We start from the raw sequence: 17,352 nt of genomic DNA, 5'->3' as shown, positions 1-17,352 counted from the left end.
TACCCCTTTCATCAGTTCTTCTTTTTATCATTTCTCTTGATATTCTAGATCTTTTGTTTTTCTAACTGAATTTTGTTATTGTTATATATAGTATATTCTTGGTAATTTGATTAATTAACATTCAAAGTATAAATTAATTGTGTTAGTAGGGTAATTTTAATGATATTGGCATTGTTTAGCCATGCATACTGAATGTTCTTCCAGCTATTTATGTTGTTCTTTAATTCCTTTTTCTCATACATATATATGAGTTAATATATAATATAATATACATATATTTTCTAGTTACAAGCAAAATTTTTAAAATGAATTAAAATTTAAAATATTGAGTTCCACTATAGAATATTGATTATACATGTGCAGATACACAAAACATATTTTCATGTTAGCCATGTTGCCAAAGAAAACACACATAAAATAGTAGAAAAATAAATAAATTGAAAAAAAGAATGCTTCAACCAGAATCCATTTGTTCTCTCTCTGGAGATGGATAGAATTTTTCCTTATGGATCCTTTGGAATAGTCTTGAAACGTCATCTTGATCAGAGTTAGCTAGGTCTTTGATCATTGTTGCAATATTACTGTTGATGTGTACATTTTTCTCCTGGCTCTGCTCACTTCCCTTTGTATTAGTTCATATATTTCTTCCCAGGTTTTTCTGAAACCATTCTTTTCATCATTTCATAGAGCATGCTAGTATTCTGTCACAATCGTATACCACAACTCCTTCAGTCATTCCACATTTGATGGGCATCCCCCTCCATTTCCAAATTGTTGCCACCACAAAAAGAGCTGCTGTAAATATTTTTCTACAAATAGGTTTTATTCTCTTTTTTATTTATCTTTTTTGGGATCCTGACCTACTAATGATATTGCTGGATCAAATGGTATGCACAGTTTTGTAGCCCTTTGGGTGTAATTCCAAATGGTTCTCCAGAATGGGTAGACTGGTTCACAACTCTAACAAGTGTGCATTAGTTTCTCAATTTTTCCACACCCCCTCCATGATTTGTCATTTTGCTTTAGTGTCATATTAACCAATCTGATAGGGGTGAGGTGGTACCTCAGAGTTGGTTTCATTTAGTAATTTAGTAATTGGTAATTTAGATCATTTTAAAGTGATTATCAATAGCTTTGATTTCTTCTTCTGAAAACTGCCTGTTCATATTCTTTGGCCATGTATCAATTGGGGAATGACTGATATTTTTACAAGTTGATTCTGTTCCTTACCTATTTGAGAAATAACATCTTTAGGTTACATGGTGGCGACTGTGGCAAAGCCAGAGTCTTGGAGACGCCGCTGCCACCAACACCGCTGGAGACCGGAGCCAACCTTAGGGGCTGTTCGCGGGCCCTGCACTGCCTTGATGAGTCAGAGAAGTCCAGCTGTCACAGAGTAAGATGGATGGTAGCTTTGATTGTGATTGTGGTGAGCTGGAGCCACCTGATCACTAACTAAAGACATCTCCTATAAACCAACAGCTGCCAGAGCTTCCTAGTCAAATAAACAGTAAACAAAGGAGGAAAAGAAACAAAACTAACATAGTGCTTACTGGCACCCTAGAAATGCTGACTGGGAAAACTCTCTTTGCAGGTGCACATGAACTTGAACAGATGCAGCTGATTTTAGAATCTATTCCTGTTGTACATGAGGAAGATTGTCAGGAGCTTCTCAGTGTAATCCCAGTTTACATAAGAAATGATATGACTGAGCCACACAAACCCTTAATTCAGCTGCTTCCAGGAATTAGTCATGAAGCACTGGACTTCTTGGAGCAAATTTTGACATTTAGTCCCATGGATTGATTGACAGCAGAAGAAGCTCTGTCCCATCCTTATATGAGCATTTATTCCTTTCCAATGGATGAACCAATTTCAAGCCATCCTTTTCACATTGAAGATGAAGTTGATATTTTGCTCATCGATGAAACTCATAGTCACATTTATAATTGGAAGAGGTACCATGATTGTCAGTTTTCAGACCATGACTGGCCTATACACAATAATTTTGATATTGAAGAAGTTCAGCATGACCCAAGGGCTCTTTCTGATGTCACCGATGAAAAGGAAGTACAAGAAGATCCTGGAAAATATTTGGATGGAGATCGTGAAAAGTATCTGAAGGATCCTGCCTTTGATACCCATTTCTCTTCTGAGCCTTGTTGGAAGTATCCAGATCATCATGAAAATAAGTATTGTGATCTGGAATGCAGCCATACTTGTAACTACTAAATGAGGTCATCATCATATCTAGATAACTTAGTTTGGAGAGAGTGAACCCAGACTTATTAGAGATCTTTCTAATTGGAAAGAACAAAGCAGAGAAAAATCTGATAAGAAAGGCAAGTCAAAATGTGAAAGGAATGGATTGGTTAAAGCCCAAATAGCTCTTGAGGAAGCATCACAGCAACTGGTTGAAAAAGAAAGGGAGAAGAATCAAGGATTTGACTGATTCCTTTATTGCAGGAACTCTTCAACTTAGTTCACATGAGTCTACTGATGTTGTTGATAAATTAAATGACTTGAATAGCTCAGTGTCCCAACTAGAATTGAAAAGTTTGATATCAAAGTCAGTAAGCCAGGAAAAACAAGAAGAAGAAATGGCAAATTTGGCTCAGTTAGAAGCTTTGTACCAATTTTCTTGGGATAGCCAGTTTGTAAGTGGTAGAGATGAATGTTTTCTCATAGATCAGTTTTGTAGTGAAGTAAGAAAGGATGAACAAATTGAGAAGGAAAACACTTATACCAGTTACCTAGACAAGTTCTTTAGCAGGAAGGAAGATAATGAAATGCTAGAAACTGAGCCAGTAGAGGATGGCAAGTTTGGGGAAAGAGAAAGTGAGGAGGGTTTTCTTAACAATAGTGGGGAGTTCCTCTTTAACAAGCTGCTTGAGTCTATAGGCATTCCACAGTTTCATAGGCCAGTTGGTTCACCACTTAAATCAATACAGGCCACATTAACATCTTCTGCTATGAAATCTTCCTCCCCAGATTCCCCATAAAACATACAGCAGCATTCCAAAACATCTGAACTAAAACACTCAGCAGACAGTTCTTTTTGTATTCATGAAATGTGTTTTGTCTTTTTTATTACTAGTATAAGTCATTTTTTACTTCAATCAGATGGTGTCCTTTTAGCATGGATTTCATTAATTCTTGGTTTTTAAAATCCAGAATTACTTTCTATACAGAAATAGTTTTCATTTTACACTGGCATGTCATTTGCACACAAAATTAAAGAATAGAGCAAAATAAGGCAATGCAGGAGGAGACAAAAGAAATGCACTAAGCCAAGTAAAAACATTCTCTCAGTAAAATGGTTATCTGTTTTACAGGAAAAAAAAATCTTGCCTTGAAATTTAAACAGTGAGACTGTACATAATTGCATGAAAATATTTATTTTTTTCCTAAAACATTTTTCATTCATGAGTATTTTCAAGTTTTTCATGCTGTACACATTTCTTAAAACACGTGATACCAGCAGCAACTGAAAATGAATGCCAAATTGGTATGTATGTGTTATCTACTTCAAGGTAACAGAAGTATGTGGCAAAACATGTACCACCCATAGTGCTTCACAATATGCCCTTCTATTTAGCCAGCCTTACTATAGTAACTTCTTAATAAGAATCATTCACTGTTTATAAGTGTTCTGGTATGCATTCTTTCTAGTGAAGTGTTAATATGCCACATTTTATTAATTTTAGCAAATCAGTATATTTTCTGTATTTAATTACAGAAAGTTAACTTAGTTTTTTGAAATTTATTTGAAAATAAAGTTTTTCCATTTGGCACTATGGTTTGTTGCCTACATAGCTGAATATTGTAATGTCAGCTTGTTCTGAGGCTGTCAACGTACTCAATTTACTTAAGTGTTCATTTTAAGTAAGGTGCTCACTGTGTATAGGAATTTTTATTTTGGAGGTGCTTCATCTTTCTACAAAGAAAAAGTTAGGAATTACTTTATTATAAAATGCTCCTAGAAGTCTTGATTGTGTTTATTTTTTTAAAAATTGTAATGTTAGACTTGTGTGCATGGACGTAATTAAGGTACATCATTATTGTAGGTTAAATGTTGTATATGGTAAGACTTATTTTGTTTTTACTGTATGTTTTTAACCAAATGATCTATTCCCCATCCCAAAGCAAGAATGAATAAAATTAGGTTAAATGTAAAAAAAAAATCTTTATCTGAGAAACTTGCTGTCATTTTTTCCCCATCTAACTGTGTTCTTTCTAATTTTGGCTGCATTAGATTTTTTGTGCAAAACCTTTTTAATTTCATGTAATTAACACAAGCTATTTTCCTTTGTATGATCCTCTCTATCTCTTGATTTGTGACAAAGTCTTCCCTTAACCATTCATCTGACAGGTATTATTTCCTCAGTCCCCTGATATACTAATGATATCATCATTTATGTCAAAATCATGTATCCATTTGGATCTTATCTTCTTACACAATGTGACCTGTTGATCTGTGCTTAGTTCTGTGAAACTGCTTTCCATTTTTCCCAGCAATTTTTGGCAAATAGTGAGTTATTACTGTTAAAGCTTGGATATATGTTTATTAACTCCTAGATTACTATGGTAATTCCCTACTGTGTATTGTGTACCTAATCCATTCTACTGATCCACTCTACTATATCTTAGACAGTACCAGATTGTTTTCATGATTAATGCTTTGCATTATAATTTAAAATCTAGTATTGGTTCACTGCATTCCTCCATTTTTTTTTCATTGATTCCCTTCATATTCTTTACCTTAGGTTCTTCCCAGATGAATTTGTTTATTCATTTTTTCTAGTTCTATTAAATACTGCATTTGTAATCTAATTGGTATGGCAATAATAAGTAAGTTGAGGTAGAATTGTTAGTTTTATTGGCTCAGCTTACTGATGAGCAATTGATATTTCTCCAGTTTTTTTTTAAATGTATTTGTGTGAAGAGTGTTTTGTTACTATTTTCATGTAGCCCATGTGTTTGTCCTGGCAGGGAGACTCCCGATTATTTTAAATTATTTGTAGTTATTTTAAATGGAATTCCTCTTTCTATCTCTTCCTGATGGGTTGTGTTGGTAGTATACAGAAATTCTGATAATTTACGTGGGCTTGTTTTGTATCTTGCAACTTTGCTAAAGTTGTTAATTATTTCCACTAGCTTTTTTAAAAAATTTGATTCTCTGGGGTGCTCTCAGTAAACCATGATCTCATCTGCACAGAGGGGTAGTTTTATCTCCATGTTGCCTATTTTTATTCTTCCAGTTTCTTGATTTTTTGTCTTCTTGCTTTAGCTAGGATTTCCAGTACAATATTGAATAATTGTGGTGATAATGGATCTCCTTGCTTCACTCCTGATCCTATTCAGCAGGCTTTAAGTTTATTCTTTTTACAGATAACACATGCTCTTGTTTTTCTAAAGATATTATTTATCACTTTAATAAGGGTTCTGTAAATTCCTATGCTTTCTAGTGTTTTATTAGGAATGGATGTTGTATTTTGTTGTATTTTGTCAAAAAATTTCTTTCTACATCAATTGATATAATCATATGATTTTTGTTATTGATATGGTTAATTATGCTTATAGCTTTCCTGACATTGAAACAACTTTGCATTCTTCATATGAATCTCACTGGTCATAGCGTATGATCTTTGTGATATATTGCTTTAATCTCCTTACTAGGATTTTATTTGAAATATTTCATTGCAATTAAGGAAATTGGCCTACAATTTTCTTTCTCAGTTTTTGCTCCCCCATGTTTAGGTATAAACTATATTTTTGCTGTAAAATGACTTGGCTCAGACTCATTTACCTATTTTAAAAAATAGCTTATATTATATTGGGTTGAATTTTTTCTTTAATGTTTGGTAGAATTCACTAAGTTCATCTGGTCCTTCAGAATTTTTCTTTGGGAATGCATCTACACTGCTTTCTTTTTTTTTTTTTTTTGAGACAAGGTTATTTAAGTATTCTATGTCCTCTTCTGTTAACATGTGCAGTTGATATTTTTTTATAAATATTCATCCAGTTCATTGAGATTTTTAGTTTACCTGGCATATGATTGTGCACAGTACCTCCTTTAATTTAATCTTCATTGGTTATGCATTCACACTTTTCATTTTCAAGACTGATAATTTGGTTTTCTTCTTTCTTTATTTTAATTAAATAAACAATGGTTTATCTATTTCATAGTTCCCTTTTTTCATGAAATGAACTTCTCAAGTTTTATTTTCAGGATTTCCATTTTGATATTTATTTAGAGATTTTTAATTTCTTCTTTTTCTAGATTTAAAAAAAATGCATGCAAAATTCCTAGTTCTGCTCTTTCCCTGTAATGTTAATGTGAGCATTTAGGGAAAGAAAATTTCCCTAAGTACTGCTTGGGTTGCATCCCACTATTTTTAGTATGTTGTCTCCTTTAATGAATGTATTTAATGTTTCTCTTTAATAATGTATTTGTTATCTATGATTCGTTCTTTGACCCATTTATTATTTAGGATTAGATTAGTTTTTACTTAGGTTTTGTTGGGCAGGGCAATTGGTGTTAAGTGACTTGCCCAAGGTCACACAGCTAGTACATGTGTCAGGTGTCTGAGGCCGGATTTGAACTCATGTCCTCCTGACTCCAGGGCCAGTGCTGTACTCACTGCACCACCTAGCTGCCCCTTTACTTAGTTTTTAATCTGTTTCCATGCCCTTTATTGAATATAGTTTTAATCACATGTGGCCTGTAATTGTGCATTTAATATTTATGCTTTTATCCATTTGGTTATGAGGTCTTTATGCTCCCTAATTCAGGGTGATTTTTTTTGAAGGCACCACGTACAACTGAGAAAAAGTTATAATCTTTTATACTTCCATTTAGTTTTCTCTAGAGGTCTATCACATTTTCTATGATTCTTTTTGTCTGCTTAACTTCTTTCTTATTTATAATGTGCTAACTCTAAGAAAGAAAAGCAGGGGTCACCCATTAGTATACTTTGACTACTCCTTCTGTAAGTCATTTAACTTTTCCTTTACAAAGGTGGATGCTCTGCCATTTGTGCATATTTGTTTAGTATTGCTGATACATTATTTTATTATGATAATTTTATCTATTTTTGCACTTAATCTTTTAATTATTTTCCAATTGAAAGTAGTTTCAATGTCAACTTTTATAAGATTTTGAGTTCCAATTTTTTTATTCCTACTTACCTCCCCTGCCCCCCAAAAATATGAGAGGAAATTTGATATAGGTTATACATGTACGATAATATTAAATAAATTTTCACATTAGTCATGTTGTGAAAGAAAATTCAGAACAAAAGGGAAAAACCATGTGAAAGGAAAAAATTAAAAAGTGGAAATAGCATTTTTAGATTCATTTAGATTATTAAATGTATTTCATTTCATTTTATTCATTTATTTTTAAAGCACTGAGACTTTGTATTCTTTTTTTCCTATTCAAAATTCTCTCCCTTCTCCTATCTCTTCTCTTACCCAATGGGAAGGCAACAAAAATAAAACCTATTACAAATATGTATTACAATGATCAATTATAACTCCAGAAGACTGATGATAAGGCATGCTTCCTGTCTCTTGCCACAGAAGTAATGGACTGTTTATCTAGAAGGAGGAAACATTTTCAGACATGAACAATACAAGCTCCAGACCTCTGTTGAATTGATCGAATATTTAAGCTAAATGCAAACCTAGGAAACATTGGAACTGATCGAAGACTTGATTACACCCCATGGAGGTTGGATAAAAACAGCAAGATGGTATGGAATCCAGGATCCCAGTGACAAGACAGCCTAATGATAGAGAAGCTTCAACTAAGGCTCTAAAAGGGAATTGCTCATGCGGGGAGAGAGACTTATTCCCACCCTTATGCTTGATAGACCAGGGAAGGCTTTTCAATCTATTGCAAGGTCAGAGAAGATTTGTCCATAAAACCATATCTGCATTGAAAGCTTATGAAATGCATATGAAACCATACTGAAGATGAAGTAGACAGTCTAGAGAAAAGTAGCTTCAATAATCTACAAAGATCCCAGTAGAAAGCTATAGCATTCCTATAGGAAACTTTGTGAGGCCCCTACAAAAGGGAAGAAAAAACTTCCAGTAACTGGGAGTTGGAAGTAATGACCCCTGTGTCACACATACAGTCTAACCTGGAGCTGTCTTTCCCCTGCCTCTGCATGTACTCATGAGAGAGCATGTCTTTGGTTAGGGAGCACGTTTGTATATACATATACACATACATATACATATACACACAAATGTATGTACACATATGTGTACATACATATATATTCACTTCTGACTTTTCTGTTTCTGTCTTTGCCTTCCTCTCTCTCTCTTGCCACACACATAGAATACATACATACCCACACATATATATGTATGTATGCTGTAGAAGGAAATGGCAAACCACTCCAGTATCTCTGCCAAGAAAACCCCAAATGGGGTCATGGGGAGTTGAACATGGCTGAAAAATGACTTAACAACAACAATTTGGGGAGATCTAGATATATTTTTAAAGCAATTGTTCTTACTCTACCATATTAGTGTAATGGGGTCTCTGCCAGTGGTAACTCCTTCCAAAGAGCTAGTGCAGTGTGGTCTGCCTGCTGTCAGCACATGTGGGAGAGGCTCGAGAGCCTGCTTTTAGAAAGGCATGATGACGTTCAATGGAAAGATCTTGCTTACAGCTATTCTGACTGCTTCTGGTCCCTTAACATGTGAAGTAAAGGAACCCATGATTTCCTGCTGAGGCAGAACAGCGAACTGATGACATTATAGTTTCCTTGGAAATGCCTAGAGGATTAGCAAAGTTACAAATAGAAACCATTAATACTTCAGCAAAGATGCAGGCTGCAAAATAAATGTCAAATATTAATAGCATTTCTAAATAATTATGAAAGCCAGTCCAGGGAAATCCCATTCTAGATAACTTCAAGATGCATAAAGTGTCTGGGAAACAAACTACCAAAGCACACAAAAGGCTTGTATAGATTTAATTACAAAATGATCCTTGAAGAAATAAAAACAAGAGTGGTGGCTCCCACCAACCCTGGTGTGGAGCTTCCCTGGGGCTGCCATGCAGCGGGACTTGGTGAGCTACCCACTAGCCTCTGCCCTAAAAGTAAAACTGGTGAGTGCCAGCTTCTAGAACACTGAGGAGTTCCTGGAGTGGAAGTCTTCGGAGCTCAGCAGAGAAGTTGGAATCTCTAAAGAAGAGTCTCTGGGAACGCTGCAAATAATAAGTCAGGAATGCCCCATGGATATATTGAAATACGCCTCTGGGTCCACATCAGGCAAGAAATGTATAGCATTGGAACTTCTTGAGCAAGGGCTAGATAATATTATCAGAGGTGGACTACCCCTAAAGAAAACAACAGAGATTTGTGGGGTACCAGATGTTGGAAAAACAGCTATGCATGCAATTGGCATTAGATGTACAGATTCCAGAATGTTTAGGAGGAGTAGCAGGTGAAGCCCTATCCCTTGATACAGAAGGAAGTTTTATGGTTGACAGAGAGGTAGATCTTGCCACAGCCTGTGTTCAGCATCTTTCCCTTATTGCAGGATCACACTTGGAAGAAGAGTACCAAAAAGCTTTGGAGAACTTCTCCCTAGAAAGCATACTCTCTCATATTTATTATTTTCATTGTCACAACCATCAGGAGCTACTGACTCCTCCCAGACTTTCTTTTGGAACATTCAGATGTCCAGCTGATTATAGTGGATGGGAGTGAATTTCCATTTTGGAATGATTTTGATGACCTCTCTCTTTGAACATGGTTACTGAATGGACTAGCATAGCAGCTGATCAGCATGGCAAATAATTACAAATTAGCTGTAATTTGGACTAATCAAATGACTATAAAGATTGATACAAATCAAAAGTCCTTGTCAGTTCCTGCTTTAGGGGAAAGTTGGGGACATGCACTGTTATGGTAATTAAGGTGGAACTTTTTTTCTTTTTACTATTTTCTCTCTTAGAATGCTAAAGTAATCAAGTGCCTTTGATTAAGTCTTGCTAAGTGTCAAGCCCTAGGCCACAGTACTGTTTGACATAAGGGTCCAGGGTTTTGAGATGTAGTTTTTTTCTTCTCCATTATCACCCCCAGTGGAACCTTCAGCAAACCCCCAAAAGCAGTCATGAGAAGCAAGGGAAGAATAGTATTTTAAATCTTTTTTTTAAAATAAATTTATTTAACATATTTAGTTTTCAGCATTGATTTTCACAAGAGTTTGAATTACAAATTTTCTCCCCATTTCTACCCTTCCCCACATTCCAAGATGACATATATTCTGGTTGCCCTGTTCCCCAGTCAGCGCTCCCCTCTGTCACCCCACTCCCCTCCCATCCCCTTTTCCCTTCCTTTCTTGTAGGGCAAGATAAATTTCTATGCCCCATTGCCTGTGTATCTTATTTTCTAGTTGCATGCAAAAACTGTTTTTTTGTTGTTTTTGAACATCTGTTTTTAAAACTTTGAGTTCCAAATTCTCTCCCCTCTTCCCTTCCCACCCACCCTCCCTAAGAAGTCAAGCAATTCAACATAGGCCACATGTGTATCATTATGTATAACCCTTCCACAATACTCATGTTGTGAAAGACTAACTATATTTTGCTCCTTCCCAACCCATCCCCCTTTATTGAATTTTCTCCCTTGACCCTGTCCCCTTTCCAAAGTGTTTGTTTTTGATTACCTCCACCCCCATCTGCCCTCCCCTCCATCATCCCCCCCTTTTTTTTAATCTTCTTCCCTCTTCTTTCCTGTGGGGTAAGATACCCAATTGAGTATGTATGGTATTCCCTCCTCAGGCCAAATTTGATGAGAGCAAGATTCACTCATTCCCCCCTCACCTGCCCTCTCCCCTCCTCCCACAGAACTGCTTCCTCTTGCCACCTTTATGAGAGATAATCCACCCCATTCTATCTCTCCCTATCTCCCTCTCTCAATATATTCCTCTCTCATCCCTTAATTTGATTTTATTTCTTTTAGATATCTTCCCTTCATCTTCAACTCACCCTGTGCCCGCTCTCTCTCTCTCTCTCTCTCTCTCTCTCTCTCTCTCTATGTGTGTACACACATACATAATACATACATGCACATTCATTTATATATATACATAAACATATATACATGCATATTGCTTTCAGCTACTATGATATTGAGGTCTCATGAATCATACACATCATCTTTCTATGTAGGAATGTAAACAAAACAGTTCAATTTTAGTAAGTCCCTTATGATTTCTCTTTCTTGTTTACCTTTTCATGCTTCTCTTGATTCTTGTGTTTGAAAGTCAAATTTTCTATTCAGCTCTGGTCTTTTCACTGAGAAAGCTTGAAAGTCCTCTATTTTATTGAAAAGCCATATTTTGCCTTGGAGCATGATACTCAGTTTGCCTGGGTAGGTGATTCTAGGTTTTAATCCTAGCTCCATTGACCTCTGGAATATCGTATTCCAAGCCCTTCGATCTCTTAATGTAGAAGCTGCCAGATCTTGAGTTATTCTGATTATGTTTCCACAATACTCAAATTGTTTCTTTCTGGCTGCTTGCAGTATTTTCTCCTTGACCTGGGAGTTCTGGAATTTGGCAACAATATTCCTAGGAGATTTCTTTTTGGGATCTGTTTGAGGAGGCAATCAGTGGATTCTTTCAATTTCTATTTTGCCCTGTGGCTCTAGAATATCAGGGTAGTTCTCCTTGATAATTTCTTGAACGATGATATCTAAGCTCTTTTTTTGGTCATGGCTTTCAGGTAGTCCAATAATTTTTAAATGATCTCTCCTGGATCTATTTTCCAGGTCAGTGGTTTTTCCAATGAGATATTTCACATTGTCTTCCACTTTTTCATTCCTTTGGTTCTGTTTTATAATATCTTGATTTCTCATAAAGTCACTAGCTTCCACTTGCTCCAATCTAATTTTTTAGGTAGTATTTTCTTCAGTGGTCCGTTGGACCTCCTTTTCCATTTGGGTAATTCTGCCTTTCAAGGCATTCTTCTCCTCATTTGCTTTTTGGAGCTCTTTTGCCATTTGAGTTAGTCTATTTTTAAGGTGTTGTTTTCTTCGGTGTATTTTTCAGTATTTTTTGGGGTCTCCTTTAGCAAGTCATTGACTTGTTTTTCATGGTTTTCTCGCATCCTTCTCATTTCTCTTCCCAGTTTTTCCTCTACTTCTCTAACTAGCTTTTCCAAATCCTTTTTGAGCTCTTCCATGGCCTGAGACCAGTTCAGGTTTTTCTTGGAGGGTTTTGGTGTAGGCTCTTGCACTTTGTTGACTTCTTTAGGCTGTATGTTTTGGTCTTCTTTGTCACCAAAGAAAGAATCCAAAGTCTGAACTGAATCTGGGTGTGTTTTCGCTGCCTGGCCATACTCCCAACCAACTAACTTGACCCTTGAGTTTTTCAGCAGGGTATGACTGCTTGTAGACTAAAGAGTTCTATGTTCCACGTTTGGGGGGGATGCGCCAGCTCTGCCACACCAGCATTCCTCCTTCCCCAAGAACCCCCAACCTGGACTGGGCTTAGATCTTCAGCAAGCTGTGCACTCCTGCTCTGATCCACCACTTAATTCCTCCCACCAGGTGGGCCTGGGGCCAGAAGCAACCTGTAGCTGCCCCACCTTGGCTGCCCTGGGGTGGTGGCCGAACCTCAAACTCCTTCCACTCCCACAGCTTTTCCCACTAACCTTCTCTGCTGTCTTTGGTGTTTGTGGGTTGAGAAGTCTGGTAACTGCTGCAGCTCACTGATTCAGGGCGCTAGGGCCCCCTCTGCCCAGCTCCTGGTCTGGTTGGTCCGAGCCGCTCACTCGGGGCTCGGCTCTGCTCTGCTCCCAGCTCACAGCTCCATGTGGGATAGACCCCACCCAGAGACCATCCAGGTTGTCCTGGGCTGGATCCCTGCTTCCCTCTGCTGTTTTGTGGGTTCTACAGTTCTAGAATTGGTTCAGAGGCATTTTTTATAGGTTTTTGGAGGGACTCGGTGGGGAGCTCATGCTAGTCCCTGCTTTCCTGCTGCCATCTTGGCTCCGCCCCCCGTATTTTAAATATTTTACATCTTGCCTAAAATAAAAATGTTTTAAAGACCATTTAGTGTGGGTTACAGTTTAAATAGCAAATATTTTAAACAATCATAGAATTTCTCCAGGATCAACAATGGCCACAGTATTAAACTGACAATTTAAGACAACAACATTACTAAAATACTAAATACTATGAGCATTACTAAATACCCATAAATCATTTATTAAAACATTTGTATAGAATATACTCAAGCAATAAAAATGGTTGTAAATATTAAAATACATAAAAATGTATACATAGTAAGTTAATATTATTAACTTGGAGCTTTTATAAAATAATTCATACTCTATCCATTTCACTATTTATATCCCTATTGATTATTAAACTCATCTCAATAATACATTTTACATAAATTACTCTACCTAAATGCATTACAAACCTTCTAATTATGTATGATTTGATAATATTTGAACCTAATTTTAACCTTGACAGCACAAGATCATTACTAGGATTCTTACCTTCTAAAAGCACCCACAATCAATGTATCATAATAAATATTAAAATATTTTGACCCTCAAGTTGTAAAAAAAAAAAAAAAAAGAAAGAACAAGCTTACATAGTTAGAGAAATATTCCATGCTCATGGCTGGGCTGTACCAATCTAATAGAAATAACAATACACCTTAGGTCCAGATTAGTACAAATAAAGAATCTCCTGAAGTGGTCACATTTTTTGAATTTGCACTGTATATTTCCATTGGGCTGGAACCAGTTAACCATATTTTACATCATTATACTTTCAAATAGTGCAAATTCCAATACATACAGCTGTATGAGATTCATGTTTCACACTAGTCAGATGCTAGCTATACTACCAAAGTCAATTTATACTTTTAAGTGAATACTGATCAAATGATCAAAGGCATACTTTAAAACCTTGGCAAAATAATAACACAATTACTTTTTTAAAAAGGCATCAAGGGAAAAGATGAAAAGGGGTAGGAGAAAAGGGGTAATAATCCTTCCAGACCTCAAACTGCATTGTAAAGCTGGCTGTTGTTGTTGTTTAGGCATTTTCAGTTGTATCCAACTCTTCCTGACCATTTTTAGGGTTCTCTTGACAAAGATACTGGAGTGGTTTACCATTTCTTTCTCTAGCTAATTTAACAGATTAGGAAACTAAGGCAAATAGGGTTAAATGATTTGCCCAGGGTCACATAGCTAGTAAGTGTCTTAGCTAGTAAGTTGTCTCAAAGGAGAATGGGCTATCTTGCTAGGTGGTGGAAAGGTTCCCATCACTGTAGGTCTTCAAACCAAAGCTATTTGACCACTTGTTGAGGAGATTCTCATTTGGTCTGGAATAGTGGCCTTGGAAATCCTTTCTAGTTCTGAGAGTGAGGAGATGAAGGGAAACACAAATCGACTTCAATATCCAGTATAGCCACTAGATATCAACCAAATGCCCCAGTATGTTTCTCCATGGCAATTGGTCAAAGACGATAAATTATTAGTATATGTCAGGCCCTATCTGAGGTGCTGGTGATACAAAGACAAAAAAGGAAACAGCCCCTGTGCTCAAGGGGCTTACATCTGAGTGGTGGATGCAGTAGGTACATGGGCAAATATATCCAAAATATAAACAAAATGCAAGGTAATGGAGTGGAGTGGCGGGGGGAGGATCAAGGTAGGAAAGATCCGATCACTAGGAGGGAGAGTGTCAGAAAAAGCTTCATGTAAAAGGTAGCATTGAGGAAATTTGGGACTTTGAGAGTCAGAAGTGAAGATGGAATGGATTCCAAGCATGGAGGAGAGCCTTTGCAAAGACCTCTAAATGGGAATTTTTCTTTTTTGGCATATGAAATACAGGAAAAGGTCAATTATAGAGTACACAAAGGGGAATAATATTGGACAAGGCTAGAAAGGGAGGGCATACCCAGGATATGAATCATTTTAAATGACAAAAGCATTTGTGTTTGATCATAGATTATTAGGTAGCCACTGGAGCTTGTTGGGCAGGGAAGGGACACAGTCAGACATGGGCTCTAGGAATATCCTTTTGGCAGCTGAGAGGAAGATGGACTGGAGCCGGGAGAGACTAGAGGCCGGGAGACCCAATAAGAGGATACTCCAGTATCCTAGGTGAAAAGTGTTGTGTGAGCGGAGAGAATGCCAAAGATGCCAGAGATGTTGTGTAGGTGGTAATGACAGGGATTGGCAACTGATCGAATATGGGGGCTGAGGAAGAGTGAGGAGTATGAGATTGAGTGGGGGAAAGAAAGAGAGGAAGGAAGGAGAGGGAGAAGGAGTTTATACAAGAGAGTACAATGATTATCTGCTTACTCCTCACCAGATGCTCTGCTAAGCACTAAGAACATAAATGCCAACAAGTAAGAGGAGACAGTGTCTGCCCTCACAGAGCTTACTCTCCAGTGGGGGAAGGGATTGCATAAAGGGAAGCTGGAAATGGGGAAGAGCAGCAGGGTGGTTTGAAGCCAATGATTGGGAAATAAGGTGGTGTCTTGGTTCCATGTAAGATTAGGTGAGAGTAGCTCATCTATCAGAAGATGACTTTGAGGCTGCAACAGGTGACTGGGAAGATGGAGTGTCCTTGAGAGGAAAAGTCCAAAGAGAATAGATTTGGGGAAAATACAATGAATTCTGTTTTGAACATGTTGAGATTGAGTTGCCTATAGGCCATTGAGTTAAAAATGGCAGTAAGCCAGTCGTTTCTCCCTTGACTGACTTCTTCCCTTTTTTTTTCCAAGGAAATGGAGGGGTGGTCCCTACAGAGAACAGGAGCATGGGTAGCAACACATGTGGTGCCCCACCCTTAAATGGTATGACAGGCAGGCCAAGGTTCAGGCAGCATGATCACCCCTGGAGGCGTCTCTGGCTCAAGCTTAATTCACATTTGCCTTAAAATTTATTTAGATGTACACATAAAAAATGAGGGTTCTTTGAGTGTAGGACTTTTGATTTTTTTCTGGAATTCATGCATACCTAGGGGTGGGTTATAAGTATACCTCTTTTGCATATGAGACTTCTAAGTAAAATCAACATCTTTTCCTCCTCCCATCTCCCTTTTGCTCTTCTGCACATGCTGAAGCAGGGATATTCCTTATATCTTTCTAAAAGGATAAAAAAACTCTTAATAAATCTTTATGTGGACCAGGAGGTGTCTCAGTTTTACACAAAAAATAATCCAGAAGCATTTATTAAGTGCTTACTGTGTGCCAGGCAGGTGAGGGAGCAGAGGGTAGTGGACAGAGAGCTGAAGTACCTGGGTTTAAGCCCAGCTTCTGAGTCCTCAACATTCAACATTCAACCTTTAGGAGCTTTAGGAAACCATTCAAGGTGTTCCAAAAGTCTTAGTAAAATTTTAAGTTATCAAAGCTGTCATTTAAAAAGTGTTGGTTCAAAATGTTATTGTAAAAAGCATCTTCTAATTCAGAGAAGACAATGAAATAAAGGGGAGAGGAAAAGGCAAAGAGAGGAAGACAGCAAGCTCATCTGGTTCTGAGAGGCCATTTCAGTCAGCATTGGCCTGGGGGCGAGGCATGTCTGTTCCCCTAATCTCCACTCTGTCTCCTCACCTCTCCACTGAGCCTAGCACTGTGCTGAGCAGGCAGGAGGTGGTGACCAAGTGCTGTGTTTGTTTCTTTCCTAAAGAGAATTGATGTAAAATCCAGTAAACAAGAAACATTGAACTCTGTCTTCGTTCATCACCTACTTAGCAATTCCTTAAGCCTTTTGAGCCTAAGAACTTCTTTCTTCCTGGTCCACAGATAGCAATGTCTTTATGATTTTGCTTCTTCTCTTATTCATGCACAAACTAAAATGTTTGGCCCTTCAATCCTTACAGGCAAATTGAGGTTTTCTTTGGCCAGTGTCCCTCTCGAGATTTTTCTGAGCACAGAATTGACATTAGAAAGTAATGCTTTGATGAAATTCACATCAATTCTTTTCTAAGCATAGTAGGTTCACCGTCAATGGTTTTGTTGAGTTTTGAGACTAGAAAATGATGCCCCATTAATGGTATTTTAGCCCACATTCTTCCTTATTCTTTCCACATAGGTCATGTGAAGAATGAGTTTTTCCAGAAGGCCAACACCTTGGTTTGGACCCAGGTTTCATAGACAGTCTCTGTCCTTTTGCTCTTTTCTGATGTCATTTGGTACCCTGATGTCTACACTTTGTCCTCAGTTGTGTGGGGCTGGGAAATAAGGAGAAAATACATTCAAGCCAGATGGCATTTGCTACCATGTCTTCCCTCTAAGACGTATGTGAGTATCATTAAAATATGGATATTGTATTCAAGAATAGAAAGAAACCAT

The 17,352-nt window shown here is 37.3% G+C and overlaps 2 pseudogenes; both read left to right on the top strand.

Moving 5' to 3' along the window:
* Positions 1-1,566: 1,566 nt before the first annotated feature.
* On the top strand, positions 1,567-3,110 carry LOC118831639 (annotated as a pseudogene).
* A 5,969-nt stretch (positions 3,111-9,079) lies between these two features.
* On the top strand, positions 9,080-10,165 carry LOC118830545 (annotated as a pseudogene).
* Positions 10,166-17,352: the final 7,187 nt, after the last annotated feature.

The sequence above is a fragment of the Trichosurus vulpecula genome, chromosome 9, assembly GCF_011100635.1.
Source record: "Trichosurus vulpecula isolate mTriVul1 chromosome 9, mTriVul1.pri, whole genome shotgun sequence".
Classification (NCBI taxonomy): domain Eukaryota; kingdom Metazoa; phylum Chordata; class Mammalia; order Diprotodontia; family Phalangeridae; genus Trichosurus; species Trichosurus vulpecula.
The sequence above is the reverse complement of the archived record's forward strand: the minus strand, read 5'-3'. Positions and strand labels throughout refer to the sequence as shown.